The sequence below is a fragment of the Armigeres subalbatus genome, chromosome 1 (assembly GCF_024139115.2).
Source record: "Armigeres subalbatus isolate Guangzhou_Male chromosome 1, GZ_Asu_2, whole genome shotgun sequence".
In the NCBI taxonomy this organism is placed as follows: Eukaryota; Metazoa; Arthropoda; class Insecta; order Diptera; family Culicidae; genus Armigeres; species Armigeres subalbatus.
Window position 1 is genome coordinate 225,478,696 of NC_085139.1, and position 16,848 is coordinate 225,495,543.

General features: G+C 39.9%; 2 pseudogenes; one reads left to right on the forward strand and one right to left on the reverse strand.

Moving 5' to 3' along the window:
- The first annotated feature begins 3,083 nt into the window (after nt 1-3,083).
- On the forward strand, nt 3,084-6,420 carry LOC134207044 (uncharacterized; annotated as a pseudogene).
- A 3,981-nt stretch (nt 6,421-10,401) lies between these two features.
- Nucleotides 10,402-14,449, reverse strand: LOC134207045 (putative GTP-binding protein 6; annotated as a pseudogene).
- Nucleotides 14,450-16,848: the final 2,399 nt, after the last annotated feature.

Here is a 16,848-nt window from a genome sequence, read left to right on the forward strand (position 1 = left end):
TCGGGTACAATCGGCCGATTGTTGCAACCTACGCTTATGAGATTTTAACACAGGCGTGGGTCAATTAATCACCCTATTTAATATCATTCCGACGAAATAGCTTGTTTAATAGTGGAATTTCGTGCACACCAATTTAAACGAATGACGAATCAACCGATTTGATCGGTAAAAATCGGGACTACCGACTAAATACAGTGATTGATCGGCCAATGCCTGTGTTAAATTCCCATAAGCGACGATGCAACAATCGGCCGATTCGCACCCGATTTAGTCGGGTCAATTTTCTATAGGTATTCACCGTGAAAATTCACCCATTTTCTCAGAAAGTGCCTCTCCCCATTTTAATGGGTAGAGGCACTTTTAAGAGAAAATGGGTGAATTTTGCACGGTGGAATCAAGGGGTGTCTCACTGCTATTGATCGTAGCGAATATCAATCAAGATAAAGTCGATTTAAAGCGAATGGCATTGATTCCTGATACGATACTGTTTGATCAATATTGCAACGTACCATTTTCGTTTTGACAGAACAGTTTCTCTCCATTGAACTGTAATTTTTGACAAAGCAATCGTGGATTTTTTACGTGTCAAAGACACCACTCAAGTTTTTTTCACCAACAAAACAAAGTTTTGCGAAATTTCTGGATCTTCAATACCAATCTGTTAACTTCATTTATTAATATAATGTTTCCATATTTTAGGCTACATATTTGGGACTACAGGATGCAGCGTTTGTGCTTATAGCTGTAGGTGTTTGAATGCTCTTATTAAATGATATGTATAAGGGCGGCAAACACATTGAAATAGAAAGGATTTGCGGTACAAAGCACTTTTGAAGAAAGCAGCATTCAAATGTTTCGGGAATTCCATTGTGCTTAAAAATAAACGTATGTTTGGAATCGCCCACTAATTAAATCTGAAAACATCGATAAACACGCCCGTTGAATTTCTGTATCGAGAATTTTAAAATATTTAATACTAGAAAAATGTCTTGTCTTGCTAGAGCTTTTCTCAAATCAATTTTTGTTAGTTACCTGACGCTGTAGGGTCAAGTGAACGAAACGATCGCTTTAAACTTATCGATCACTTTTTGTTAAACGTTCCTTTAACTTCATTTCTAGGTTCCAACTGGAACTTGGCCAAATTTTCAATTTATTATCAATCGAAAGCTTTTCCACCTTTTCTATGCCTACCATTGCATGAATTTGTAGCTTGTATGGTAGGTACAATGGAACAGAACCATTCCCAGAAGGTGGACAACGTATAGTATTCGAAAACATCCTAGACCAGGCCGAGATATCACCATCTCCAGATTGGCAATACTAAACTTTTGCTAGCAAGTAACTTGATCTTTTCAGAATTATAGCGATTATTCTTCGGATATTTTTCACTAAAAAGGATTAGTTTTAGATGATGGTATATTATGATCTAACAACAGGCGAAATATGTCGGATTAAAAAAGGGTCAAAGGCTGATTGCCGAAGGGAATTTTTCCAAGCAGCACGAAGTGTTTTCCGGGTTTCAACAAATGTAATCGATAAATGTCCCTTTGAAAGGAAGGGATAAACGTAAGCTGTTGCATATTTGCGCTTCCAAGCGATGCAATCTGGTCCAGATTCTGGCAAACTAATTTTGTAATTCCTGATCTGCGTTGAACACCGTGCAACGTAATGCATCGTGTTTACAATCACTCACTGTTCGATTTGCAAAAATATGTCAAATGATTCGTTGTGTTGCTAAAATCAGCAATTGGGCTTTCAATAAGTTTCAATTTAAATCGAATTAAAGTCGATTCGGTTGCTTGGTTAATTTTCGGCAGATAAATTCAATTCATTCTATGTGAGACACCCCTTGGTGGGAATAATATCAATATGGGCCTTTTCACGAGACGTTTAAAACAGCTGATTTTATCGTCAATTGACAGTTCTTCTATGAAAGTGACAGCTTCGGACTTGCAGGCCTGTTCAGCGGTTGTAAACAAGTGCAGTCTCAGCAGTGTCATGCAAAAGGCCTATTACCAGAGTACCCATTAATGGGTAAATTGTTCTAACCGTGTATGGGCCTTTTCACAAGACGTTTAAAAATAGCTGATTTTTCGTCAATTGACTCAAAACTCAAAACCCTAAATATCTGATTTTATGAATTTGAGTTGATGCAACTCAAAATGAAATAACTTCTTCTGTTACTCAAAATTGAGTTCGATGCCTCAATTTTGTCTTGAGTCGGTTATTCCGATTTTGAGTTAAACTTTCCAAATTTGAGTTCAGCTGACGAGCTTTTTGCTTTTCGCGTTTGTAAAGTTTCGGTAAATATATTCGTCGGATGTAAAATCTGTCGATCCATGACACAGAACCGATTTTGTCGGTAAATCGGAGGATTTACGAACGAGTGCTCGATAAACTGATAGGTTTTCACGAGACGTTTAAAATCAGCTGATTTTACCGTCAATTGACAGTTCTTCTGAAAGTGATGAGCTTCTGCGGGCCTGTTCAGTTTAGAAAACCAAAACTACCAAAAGTGGGTTGTTTGACTCAAAACCGTGGTTTGGGCAATAACCCAAATTTGAGTAAAGATCTTTCTGGCACTAGGTAGTTTGCCTTTAATCCCATGTGAACTATAGATAGTGGAATATATAGATGAGCGAAGATAAATCCTCTGTCTCCAAATGAATCTAAACGTGCCTAAACGAGATGACGTCCCGATTTCAATGGAAACGTTAAGGGTCGACGTCATATGCGCGTGTCACGGAAAAAAATCGACTCAGCATGCTTTCGCTCATCTATAGATTCTACTATCTATAGTGAACAATTACCCAAAGCTGAGTTCAATTTATCAAAGGGACTTGATCAACCCAAAATAAGAATATTGAATTTACTCAAATTTGTTATTGGGCTGAGCAACCACGGTGAGGTGTTTGCATCATGCTCTAGTTTTGATAGCAATCATGGGAAAGAAAGGGAAAACTACCCAATTTTAAATTTTTCGATATTCTCATAGTGCGTATTGAACTCAAAGTTTGGGTTGATTTATCTGTCCGTGTAAAAAGTGAGTCTGGCAGTGTCACAGAAAAGGCCTATACTCGAAAATGTCCTGTCAGTTGACACAATCATCGTTTCATCTTTCGCGTCCGTCGTCTGTGAAGGAAATAACTTCGGCTTTTTAAATAACAAAGTTTTAGAATATTTAGATTGTTTTATAAACTCGAAGTCTTAATTATCTTCTAACAACTATCTTCTAAGTTCTGTTGGTTTATGCTCCCAAAATTTTGTTGCGTCGAAGCCTAACGACATCAATAGGCATCGTGACCGTAACAAACATTTATCAGGGTCATCGTCATCATCTGCCGCGGGCCGTCGTTGATTCGCAAGTTTTGCCACGTCGTCGACGCTTCCGTTGCTTCATCAAACGTCATCAGCAGTAGTGTCTGTGGAACTTTCAGTGCGTTTGCATCTTCGACTACCGCGGCAGCGACCTTCGAGGTCGGTAATCAAATTAAGTAATCTACTTCATCCGGTACACGGCGGCTGTGCTATCACCAGCAAGAGAAAATGAGCTCTGATTCGTCCAAAAAGATTGTATTCGTGCTGGGGCACCGGGGTGAAGGAACGCAGTGCGAAAAATCGTGGACACATTCGATTTATACATCTGCCGCGGTGATCTGTGGAGGAGCGGAAGCGAAGGTTCCGAGTATGGGGCACTCATCGAGGACAACATCAAGAACGGGCGAATCGTACCGGTGGAGATTACTTGTGCGTTGCTGGAGAACGCCATGAATCAAACGAAACAGGTAGGCGGAGGGCGGGGAAAGGTTTTCTTTACATTTGCAAATCACGTACAAAACGATGATTCATGTTTGCTATTACTTGCACAATCGGGGCTAGTGGAGGCAGCGTCCTTGGCATTCAAACTGTGATTAACTATCAGCTGTTTTTAGCATAATAATCTTTTTTAATTTAATTTGTTGAGAAGAGTATGAGGGATCGAATGTAGTGTAAATGAGAAATTGTAAGACCTACGATACTTGAATATCGAATATTATTCGTGACATTGTACTTTTTCTTTGAAGGTCTTGTGGAAAGTTTTCGGACGTCCTCAGCTTAGATTGTTTCTTAAATTATTTTTAGCCTTGTAATAACAAGACGGTGCGATTCATTGGGAAATATTTTCCACCTATCGTCACAGCATTATCGAACGGTATGTGATACGACGCATGCGCTTTAGCGTTTATCACTGATCAAACAGTTTCACGGAGGCGATCTGGTCTTGTCCTTGGCACTTATAATGATTGCTTTTTTTTAAATAAAATCTTATTTCAATATAAGATCACAATATTTTTTAGATGATCGACAAACAATCCTGCGCTTGGTGTTTTGTTGCATTTTCATTGAAATCAGGAATAATCCTTTTCCGTACATTCCTCAGGCCACCGGCAACGATAAATTCCTGATCGATGGTTTCCCCCGAAACGAGGACAACCTGCAGGGCTGGAACCGCAAGATGGCCGACAAAGTCCAGCTGTTGTTTGCGTGTCTTCGAGTGCTCTGAGGACCAGTGCGTCGAGCGGGTTCGAAGCGGGCGAAAGCAGTGGCCGCTCGACGACAACTTGAAAGCCTGAAGAAGCGTTTCCACACCTACATCAACGATAGATGCCCATCATCGAGCACTATCGGAAACAGGACCTGGTGAAACCAGTCGATGCTGCCTCGCCCCCGAGCGATGTATTCGAAACAGTGAAGCCTGCTTTGAAAGTGCAAACTAGGAAAATGTGCGTATCGGAAGGTAAGTGATTTATCCAATAATTTAATGTTTAGATTGTTTCATACAGGCAGCAACTATAGTGGCAAGATATTGTTCTAATCGAGTCATTCCGTACAATTTGAACGTTTGAATCGGCACTAAGTCCGTACGTTGATTCCGAATCCAAATAGCTACCAAAAACGACTTTACTGCATCCTAACTAGAAAAATTTCTCATGCATCAAAACCAGATGTAGCTAGTATTTGGTGGCAAGTACTGTTGAACTGGATAACAGCTTCTCGTCGGTTAAGTATAGTAGAAAAGAAATGAAATGCTCATAATGTTGGTTGTTCGTTGAAGGGTTTATAGAACAATTACATAGACATTTAATAGCTCCTCGGAATGAACGAACTGTTAGTAAAAACGGTGATCAACGTCAATAAACTGAATGGGCATTTTTCATTGATTGGTCGACGTCCTGCAGTTCGTTAGTAGAAGTTTGAGAAAGCCTTGCAAATTCGAGTCCTTATTATCTACTCGTGTCTGTCAAGAACGAAAACCAATCGTAGTAGCTATAGTCAATAATTAGATCGTAGTAGCCATAGAGCTTTGACTAGAATAAATAAAATCAGTTTTAATTATACCGTCACCAGAAGCAGTGTCTTTTCATTACTCTGTATTCAAACAGGTTATTGGCCCAGCATAGCTGTAACCTTGGAAACGAGTTGTTAGTTGAAGAAAAAATTTCACACCGGAAGAAAATGCAAGCGGAGCTGAAGCCTGATCTTTCGACGGCAAGAACTTCCTGAACTGGAGTTTTCGGAGGAGACGTTGTTGGAGAACAGCGGCAGTGATCGATTGCATCCGAAGGAAGCGGAAGAAATCCCGGAGTTCGTGGCTGCTACGGATACGGTTGCAGAGAAGGCGCAGAAGGACAAAACTGGCGAGGAAACTTCTGGAAGCACGTTGCAAGTCGTTGTGGTGAAGAAGATCGCTGATTCGCAGCTGAGTACGTCAAGGGTAAGTCCACTCCGGCTATCTGGGCAACGGTGCAGAATGTCGCGAAGAAGGGAATTTCCGGTGTTTTACCTACTGGCAACGGCCGTGATGAAGTACAGAAGCGGAACGAAGGAAGAGCATCTGCTGCGGTTTGAGCGGATCATCGGAGCTTGCCTCAGCGGACATCGTGATGCACGAGCGGCTGGTGGTGTTCAATTTTGCAAACCATGCCGAAATCGTTTCAACAGCTGGTGACGGTTCTTGAAACCCTACCGGCAGAACGAGTGCACTGATTTCGTGAAGGCCAGGCTGCTGAGCGAGAACGTGAAGCGGCGGAACAATTGCGACATGGAGAGCACGTTGGGTGATTCGGCTTTCTTCGGCGAGCGGTCCAAAATCGTGTTTTTCCTGCGGGAAAGTGGGCCACAAGAAGTCAAACTGCGTCTGGTAAGTCGAAGAAAAAGGAAAGGGTCAACGTTGCTGGTTCCGGAGTGGCATTCGTGACGGAATTGGATGGCGATGTAAAGCGTGAAGGTAAGAGTTTGAGCCAGTTCTGATGGATTCTCGATTCGGGCGCAACCGAGCATATGGTGCAGACAGCGGATTGCCTTCGGAACGGAAGCGGACCAACCCCAATCGTGGTCGATCCGGAAAGGTTGTGTATGGTCGTCACTCTGGAACCGTGAATATGGTGTCGATGGTAGGAGGACGGCGAATCAACAGCGTGGTGAACGACGTACTATACGTGCCGGAACTGCAGTACAATCTGTTTTCCGTTCAGCGCATCGGCAAGCTTGAGATGCGTGTGACGTTTGAAAACGATGCAGTGGAAATCAAGCGTGGCAGCGAGGTGGTTGCCACTGGTAAGTTGTACGTGCTGAACGCAATCGTGAGCGTGGACCGGCGACGGCGCTGGTCACCCTTTCGGCAAACGATTACTAGCTGTGGCATCAAAGATTCGGCCATATAGGGTTTCTATCATCTCGGCCTAACATGCGTACGACTGCATTATTTAATTGATAGACAGAAGCAACTTTTTTGAAATTTGTAGGCTGTATAATACTGCATTAGTTCACTGCTTAAAAAATAGCTATTCGTGCTAAATATCGTTCAAAGAAGCTTTATTTGATTTTAATTAACGAGTGCAGCACTCATTTCAGTCATAGATTCCCAATCCGGCATACAAAACCAGTTCCCGGCCCAAGCAAATTTCACTAATCTTCAACATTTTACTCTCATTCTCTCGGACGGTAGAAAATGCGATGTAAAAAAAATATGCACGTTCCACGACAACAAGATGCCAGATGGTATTATTCATAATCATTTTATTTGTGCGAAGATATATAAACCTATCCAAATTTCTTCCAAATACTTTAAAACAATATTTATTTCACCTTTTAAAATCGAGAGAACTATAAATAACATGATAACGTCAAATATTAGACAATTTTCCTATTAACGATGAAGTATCATTTTATAATCCTGGCCTGGCGCACGGTGCTAGAAGTTCTTGGGCGAGGTGAATTTTGTTCGGTTTGTGAATACATTTTAAAATGTATTCTAGTATGTTAAAATAAGTTCTAGTGAAACGAACAAATAAGAATAATTAAGTGGGTGTTTAGAATTATGGTGTGGTGATTAACAGCTTATGCAATGGTTGTATTAAGCACTGTGACGATTTGTAGGTGTTTATTCGATAATACCGTTTTGTAAAAGTGGAAAGAATCACCTGGCTCAGAGTGGCAACGGAGAGCGAAATTTTGAAATCTACATTTTATTTTCTACAATTGGATCAATTAGGAGTAAAACAAGTGGTTGAAAAATATTGAGTATTGTAAAAATAAGAGACTTTTTAAAATTATCAACCATAAACCTACGACTTCAAACAGTTTAAATCATTAGTTTTCGCAGTGAGCCGGGAATCAACCAGGCCAGTAGTGATTTACCCTAGGTGAGTGGCTGAAGACTTTGGTGCGCGAGAAATGGTCAACGGACACTGAAGAAGGAAGCGTTCCGGGAGAACGAGTGTGAAACTTGCGTGCTCGGAAAGCATGCAAGACAGTTCTTTGAGATGTTCCGGTTCCGAGATCCAACAAACCGTTGGAGCTGGTGCACAGCGACGTGTGCGGTTACCTCACCGACAACCGGAATGGAAAATTGTTACATTCACGGACGACTTTACTCATTTTAGCCGTATACATCCTGGCGGCGGAAGATGAGGACCTGATGCTTTCAAGCAGTACGCGAACATGGCGAGGGACATTTTGAAGAAAATTCGTCGCCTCCGAAGAGGTTAGTACAAGAAAGCGAACGTACGGAGACCGTCTGCCAAATTGAGCGACTACTTCTGCGTGGGCGTACGCGTACTTGAAGAAATGAAGTCAAGAGAGGATCCCTCGGTGGCGTGAAGCCATCGAAGACGAGCTGACGCCACTAGCGGATAACAACAACCTGGGAGCTAGTGGATCTACCGGAAGGACGAAAACCGGTGGACTGCAAATGGGTGTTCAAGCTCAAGATGAAGCGGATGGCACGGTCGACAAGTACAAAAGAGACTGGTCCAAAGGATTCACGCAGCAGTATGGATATGACTACACGGAAACCTACGCCCGGTAGTGAAAATGTCGACGGTCTGCATGGTGCTCGGCATGGGCGTAGCCAGGATTTCGAGAAGGGGGGGGGGGCAACTTTTTTGGTCTTCTAAATCTTAGTTTTATAGTAGTTTTATAAAAACACATGAATATTAACACATGAAACCATATCCAAATCAAATCGAAATTATTAAAACAATAATCACCCTTATTCTTGTTTACGTACGAACGCGCTTTCGAACGAAAGTTGATGCGCATTCTCGTTTACGCCAGCAAAATCAAATGGGGTAATGATTCGAACGAACTGCATTCGTTCGAAAGTTTCGTTCGTCCGTAAACAAGAATAGGGGTGAATATTAACGAACTTAGTATTCAGAAAGAATATAAAATCGGCTATAACAATTATTATAAAAATCCTGCATTCTTCCATAAGTTTAAGAAAACTAGAACCACCCAACTAACATTTAATGTCAATGTAAATGATTTCAACTCGTCTATACGGCTTAGCTCGAATATGTGTGCTATACATAGATCAAGAACTTATTCAATGATTTTACCAGCAAATCTGAATCTATTCAGCTGTTTTTGACGCCTGCACAACTACTCTTTACAGCATGTTACACAATTTTGTCTCAATCTTTACTAAACCATTTAGTCATATAATTCGCTTCAATGGCGCTTATTCAGATTTTTGAATCTGTTAAATAAATTTTATACAGCCACTGAATTCAATTTGATTAAATATTATTTAAGAGGAGATTAAATTTCGGAGTTTATTTAATTTTTATTTGTGAAATACCAATTTTGTTGCTATTCAGATTCGAACTCCTGATCTCCTGATTCAAGGCTGCGCTTTGTCATCACCGTCACTTTGACATATGTAAATAAAAAGAAAATTATGAGTGCTTCGCATACCCTATAGGTTGTTTTACTAACGCTATTTTCAGATTCATGCTGTATAAACGTTAGAAGAGGCCTACATGCTGCTTTCAGCACATAAGCTTAAAATTATGCTTTCAGTATTATTTCAACCATTATTCAAACATCTATCAGCATGTTCTGTTGATAACTTTATGCATCATCAATCGATGAAATTGTTTTTAGGCAACATTTTCTCAATTGTATAGATGCTACCTGCTGCTAATCGTTTAACAGTAGTCGTCAACAGAAATATTGTTCTAAATGGCCTGTTTTCTTACACTATCTTTTAGCATTAATGAAGCGCTTTGTCAGTTGCTATAAGAGCAGGTGAATACCTTGTAGCTGCATTATAGAAAATCAGCTCATACACAGCTCGGCAACAAAAATCAAATGTAAACATTGCGGTTTTGAGTTCCATACTGATAAGGTATTAAAAGAAGCAGTATAAGGTTTACTAAACGTTGTGTAATCTTCAAAGATACTAAAGTTGCCTTAAAGCTTCGTTAGTTCATTTATAGCGTCATTACGCTATATTGTTAGTGCTAAACAACAGCGAAAACGTTTTCGTTGTGAATGCTACTCATCGTAATATGGGAAGTTGCTAACAAGCAACTCAGTTACATACATGAGCTCTTAACGATAAGCTTTGTTGCTAATTCAGACAGAGCTGTTTTATGACTATATGAAAGCTGCTAAACGATAAAAAATGACTATGATAGATATTTGGGTAATAGTTGAGTGAAGTTGTAGGGATTATTTGCAGAGGCTTTTCATTTATTCAGCATTGGCTGCTTTTATTCAAATATTATACAGCCAAAGGCTAGAAGTTGAAGCTTTCAGCTCCAAAATTGTTAGTTGGGTTGTTCAAGGTGGTTGGATGTTGTGTTAGTTGGTTGTCCCGAAAGCAACAAGTGGTTTCGCTCTCTTCAACCGAAGGTGAACTGAACGCTCTATGTGCGGCGGCGTGTTTCGAGATTTGGCTAGTTCGACTGCTCAAGGATTTGGGAAAGGAAGCCGAATTACCAGTGTTCTTTATGAAGACAATCAGTCGACGATAAGGATTTCGGAAGACAGCAAGTATCACGGTCTCAAACACGTCGATGAAGTCACTTTCTCCGTGATTTAGTGAAGGTGGAAGAATTCGTATTTACATATCTACAGAGGACCAAACGGAAGATATGATGACAAAGTCTCCTGTGACAGCACTTCGTCGTCATCGAACCAATATAGGGTTGGTAAGTTGCTGCGATTGAGGAGGGCTGTTGGAATAGCAATCCTGGCAAGCGTACCACTACCATTATCCAGATGTTACTATGCGTACCTTTGTGTTTATACATATCTTGATTTTATCACAAACTGTATTACATTATTATCAAAGGAGACGCCATTGAAATAAAACGTGTTAAATAGTAATTCCTTATTTTCAATATAATTCTGTCTTCTGCCCATTCAAAACCACAAAAAGAAAGGCCTTTTTTTCGTGAACCCCAAAACAGCGAAACGAGCGGAAAAGGAAACCGCAAAGAAAACTGCAGAGAGAAAGGGAAAAGAATGGTGGTCAAGAAGGGTAACACCGTATGCGAAAAGCGCACCTTCCAATTGCGTAGTCGAAGGGACAAAGGCTAGGCAATTATTGTCAAAGCCGAGAACAAAAGTTGCGCCGATGTTCTGAGGGTCCGAGGGTGATGATGCGTCAATCCGCAGAAGGGTGGATGATTCTGAAACGGGTTGTTGCACAGCATATACTGCGTATAAGGGGGTAATGTATGTTAAGGCCTCATGCCCAGTAGAAGTAGTGAGTGTCGGGGCCTGGAAAAAATAACCGAAGCCGGAGACCTGGGCTGCTCTTAGAAACCATTTTGGTGACGAAATCCAGGATACCGTCGGTGTTAGTTCGTCGCATCGACGAACGACGTGTCACCATAGTAAATAATAAAAATTGCGACACGACGCCACAATGAAATAGAAAAGATATAAGAACCTGGGTGGAAATCAGATCGGCGGTGCTTTAAGATATCGCGAATCCAGTTAATATTATACGCAAATGTTGTTCAATTGCTTAGCTGAAAGCATGTACTATCACTATGCATGGGGCAATGAATAATTCAATAATTATTTTGCACTAAAATAAAACAGTTTTGGTATATTTTCATCTGCTGTAATCATCCTTGCTTTTAATCCAAACGGTCCTAAACTGTTGCAACTTTGCCTACATGACACGCTGACCAGCATCTGTTGGCTATCGACGGGATCGGCGGTCTCCGTTACTGCCGCATTTTTGTACAACCACGCTACTTCCGAACCACCATCGGGACTCGAATGATCATCTTTTGTCTGAACTTCAGATATTTTTTGTTCAATTTCTTCAGCAGATCGTTCATTCCATGCAGCGTTTGGACGATACCAGCTGGATGTCCCCATGGCCATCAGTATCGGAAGGAGATCGGCCTTTGCCCACATTTATGACGTTGTCCAGCATCTGGCCGGTGGGTAACACCGGATGTTCTAAGCAGGGACTTGAGCGCTGTTTCGACGTGCCTTTTCTGCTCGGGAAATTCTCGTGAAACGTCCTGAATGACGATTACACGGCCAGCATGGCGTCTTCCGGTGCCACGCATCTAATCAAACCGGTGGGAATGTCCGCCAGAACCGACGGTGTCCATGAACAGAACTCTAGTTTGGAAGCAGGCCAAAGAGCCGTCCGTCCAAAGTAGCGAACAGTTGATCTTTCGGTTCCAATGATTTTCTTCCGTTAGGGCCATTAGCGAGGTCTACCAGCGTTTGTTCCGACAACAGCGACAATGGGAAAAGCTTTTGTTTTCTTTTGTTTGCAAGAGCTGGTGGAGCGAATGGTGACCAACTCCCTTGAGTTTACGTTCTCTCAAACGTAGCATGTTTCTGGGATTCCGTGAGGTGAATTTTGTCCGATCTTTCATCTGTGACCAAATGTGGGAATTTCCGCCATCGCTACTTGCAGCTTTGCCTCAGTGCCATGGCATGCAATCGAAGGATCTGGATAACTGGTGTAACGATCCACAGACCGGAAGTTTGAAGTGTTGTTCCATAATTTCTTCTGTCCAAACGTCAACGTTCCTTTGCTTAAAAATGCAGGTGATTAGTTTGCGGACGTCTGCAAATCGCTTAGTATAGTTTTTAATTCTTCCAGCTTTCAGCTCCAAAAGATGCTTCTTTTCGAGAGAATCCAAGGAACCTTCAAACTGTGTTCCACTTCCATTTGGGCAAAGATCGTACCAACGCTTCTGTTCAGTTGATGCTCTGGCTTACTATCGGACTTTCTGGGACCCACTTAACCATACGGCTCGAATTACCAACACGTTTTGTTCATTTTGCTGTTTCTGAACGTGCATAGATTGTTCGCAGGCATCATATTCCGCATCATCCAAGTCAAACTGATCCGACCTGATATCCGACTATCGTCCGTATCAGCTCCGGAAGCCACGTCTTGTATTTTCCTCGGAACCCTTATACTTATTCCGATCCGTGTATTTACATCTAAAACTAGCAGAAATGCATTCTGTTCTAATTATCCCTCTGCGTAAAATGTCCCTCCAATCATTGCCGCAGGGAAGCACGCCTCACTACTAAGAGCGTCATTGTTGTTCTTCAAGTCGGACGAGTGACGGTCGGAGAGGGCAGAAATTTGCCCTCACGGCCATCCAACCTGCCTGCAGGATTTGTAGATCGGCGGTCAATTTAGGCGCGGCCTGATCACCCGACAGCAGGATGCCAATTTTCGGCTTGATACGGCAGTCGCTTAAAAATCTTTTAGAAATATGTCGACGAAAATCCTGTAACGTTGAACGAAACGAAAATGCATTAATGATCTGATTATGTCGATTGATAGATTGTAATGAGGTAATAATTATTACCAAACACAAAGCTTTCACCATAGGACGATAACGTTCCTTGCTTATTGCTATATGTTTATAATCAAAATACACTACATTCTCTTTAATGCCTATTGTTGTAATGGTATTTTTTAGTATTTCTTGATACTAATTTAAATAAGTCCACATAATAAATTGTGGATGAGAAGCATTAGAAACCGAATAAAACCATTATAATTATTAAGTTATGATAGTATTGCTCAATTTTGAATTTATACCTAGAGTCAACAAAATTAAATACGATTTGGAATTGAACTTACCTAACGTGAAACAATCCGTAAAAGGGCCCGGTCATGCATTCCAGATAAGAACTCGAAGGCGGATGTTTTCTTTCTGTTGTTCCTTTAGGTGTGATGTCGTTCATGGATCGATTGATCCAAAACGATGTAATTTCAAACAAAATGCCTGATTATAGTATGATAATAATAATTATCAGAGAGTTTTATCTTTGTTTGAAATCGGGAATATTTGCTAAAAGCACTTGTTGTAAATTCACGGAAGTGTAAAAAAACCAGCAAAACATAACCATCAACCCATAAAATTTGACAGCTCTGAAATTTCACATCCGACGAAATCGGTGCCCACTGAATCGTTCTATTTTACACGACGACGTCGGTTGTCGGCTACCGTGGTGCATCGAAACCTGTACATTTACACATTCAGTATATGTAAAAATCAAAATACAAATCGAATGCATAGAACATCCAGTTACAAGTCGTGGTGAGTTTAGCCGTTTGCGGCGCAGTATCATTATTGACACTTTACCGGTCGCTACTAAACGCGCTGTATAACAGTAGCGCACGAAGGTGAAAATTTGGTAGCGCTAAGAGCGCTGCTATTGATGAACTGTCAACTGTCAAACGTCACCGGTACGGAATACAGTAACAAATTGAGAGCGAAAATAGTGACCTAGGAAACGAGTGACGAAACTAAAATGAAAGCGCTATGCGGGTTATTAAAATGCTCGCAACCGATAATATGTTTATTGATCTAACTGCACGAGGGCCTCTATTTTTGGTGCTCCACTGTATTGCATTGAAAGTAATTGAAAATATGATAAAATAAAAAATCACACTTCTTCAGATTCGAAATCCGTCCACCGTGGACGGACTTCGAATCATAGATCATAATCCACAGCCATTTTCAACAAAATATTTAAATTGAAGACCAATTGATCAAACTAACACTGTAATATACAATACGCAATCTTGAGAAGCGATCCCTTTGTTATTTATGCTGCTGATTCACCTATTGATTGCAAATTGCAATTAATAAACACTCACTTTCGGTACCATTGCGTCCAACATATGAACAAAATGGCACCTGAAACTTTGCGTTTGCGGGGCGCTGATATGTTTTTAATTATGTTATTTTAATTTCAGATACTATCCATTTCATCAAAAAAGTTTCACTGTCAAGAAAGATCTAGATAAATGATTTATAAGATTTATAAATTAATTCCTTAAACCCCTTTATTTTATTGATTTCAATGAAGTTACGGATTTCGGTGCTGTACGGATTTCGGTCCCCACGGTACATATTGTCGCCAGATTCATTGAACGATATAACGTTACAATCGTTGCTCATTTCATCGGTAAAATAATCGATTGATTGTATTTGGTGCTTATTTTGATAGATTCATGAACAGACGAAATCGAATCCCGTGTTCATAAACATGGAGTGAAAAAGTAAATAAATATTTGATATTTAATGATGGAGGATGAAGTGATGGAAGGTTCTTCGGTAGTAATCGATTTTTTTTGTGCTTTTATTAGGAGACTTTCACCGAGGCCGGCCTGTCTCCGAAGTAGTAAGCGATTAATAAAGGTAAGTGATCACTTTTGATCTGATATTAACATATGTTGATTCCAGAGGAATTGAAATAGAAATAAACATTTCAAAATCAACAAAATGCAAATGTTGCAATATGATTATAAGTTTGTTTTAAAAATCATATCATTTAAGTGTTCATAAACATGGCCATGGCTTCTGTGGATGGCCTGCACACAACTGTTGCAGTTGAAGAGGAACTGAGGGCTCATTCAGGAAACTGGAAGCGATTGCCCAGGATCGATTCCAGTGGAGAAGAAACTCCATTCGGCGTAGGTTAATCAAGAGCAGCCCATCAAGAACAAGTAAGGAAACATGTCTCATACAATTTCCGCTGAATTTCAATTCTATAAATGATGCCTGAGTTTGATTTTCCGCGATGAAGAATTCGTGTATCTCGCCACTTTGAAAATACATGAGGAAAAGATTCTGCACCAAATTTCGGAGCGTGAGATATTCAACCAGAAATATTTCCAGATATACCAAATTTCTGCTTTTTTCAGAATCAGAAGTTCCTGCGATGACACACATGCCACCGATTTGATAAACCAATTAATCCCCTATTTCGTCGGATTCCATTATTTTCCACATCGATGAATTTATAGATTTAATCTTACTTTTAATGATAAAATTAAATAAACTCGATGAAACGTTTTCGTCTGATTTTATTATTTTCAAAACCGATCAACTATAGATTTATATGATCTGCTCCATGATGAAATGTATTAACCTGATTAATAATTTATTTCATCCTGATTTAATTATTTTCCCAGATCAATCTATAGACTTAATTGCATTTGTCCATTTAATTTAATTAATTGATTAATCACCCTATTTCATCTGATTTCAATAGTTTCCATACCGATCAATTATATGATTAAGTCTGTTGCGTAAATAATATTTAAACTGATTAATCACTCAATTTTGTCTGTTTCGTCACACATCATTGAAATCGAAATATGACTCTTATCTCTGATATAAACGTTAGTCTTCCGATTTCGTTTAGCATCGCGTCGTGTGTAAACCTGTAAAACTCTTAAGGCTCGGTGAAACAATTTATAAATTCGTCGGGAATAAAATAGGTCGATCCTACCGACGAGAACCGATTTAGTCTCACGCTTAGATTGTTTTACCTATTTATGGGTACTTGGTTCACTCATATATGCACGGAAGAAATAAACTACCCAATAGTGAGTTTAATTCAATCAACCTCGAATATCCGAGGGAAGCCAAAATTGAGTAAGTAGGGTCGAAGTAGTTTGCCTTTACTCCATGTTAAAAAAGTACCCAACGGAAAATTTATTGACCCAAATTTAAGTTTAATCTACCCAATTTCGACCTCAGGTAATAAAACTCAACATTGGCTTCCTGATTGAACTGGCGTCGTTGATTGTTTGGCTCTTTGTTTTTGACAACAAAAGAAAGAGTGGATGAAAGGAAGAGAAAAAATAACTCAAAAGTTTAAAGTACTCAATTTTGGGTACTTTTTTTCTTCCGTGTGGTAAATTCAATGTCAATATTATTAGTAGAATTTACTCAAAAATGTAAAATTTACTGATATTCTGAACAAAACTGATTTACCTACATTTGAGTAATTGACTCACTCATATTTGAAAAAAAAACACAAACAATATTTCTGAAGTGATGCCACGTCAATGTTGCAAAATTTCTTAAATTTTCAATTTTTATTTATCTTTATTAAATTCAAAACCGCTGATGAAGTTCGAGTGCAGTTCTCAACATGAAGATATATGGAGGTAACTATTTTGTTGTCCTTTATTTAATTGTTTCTATTTTCATCATATTGATTTTCAATACACAATTTTAGATTGCAATTCCGACGATCTGTTCCAGTCCTGATTAA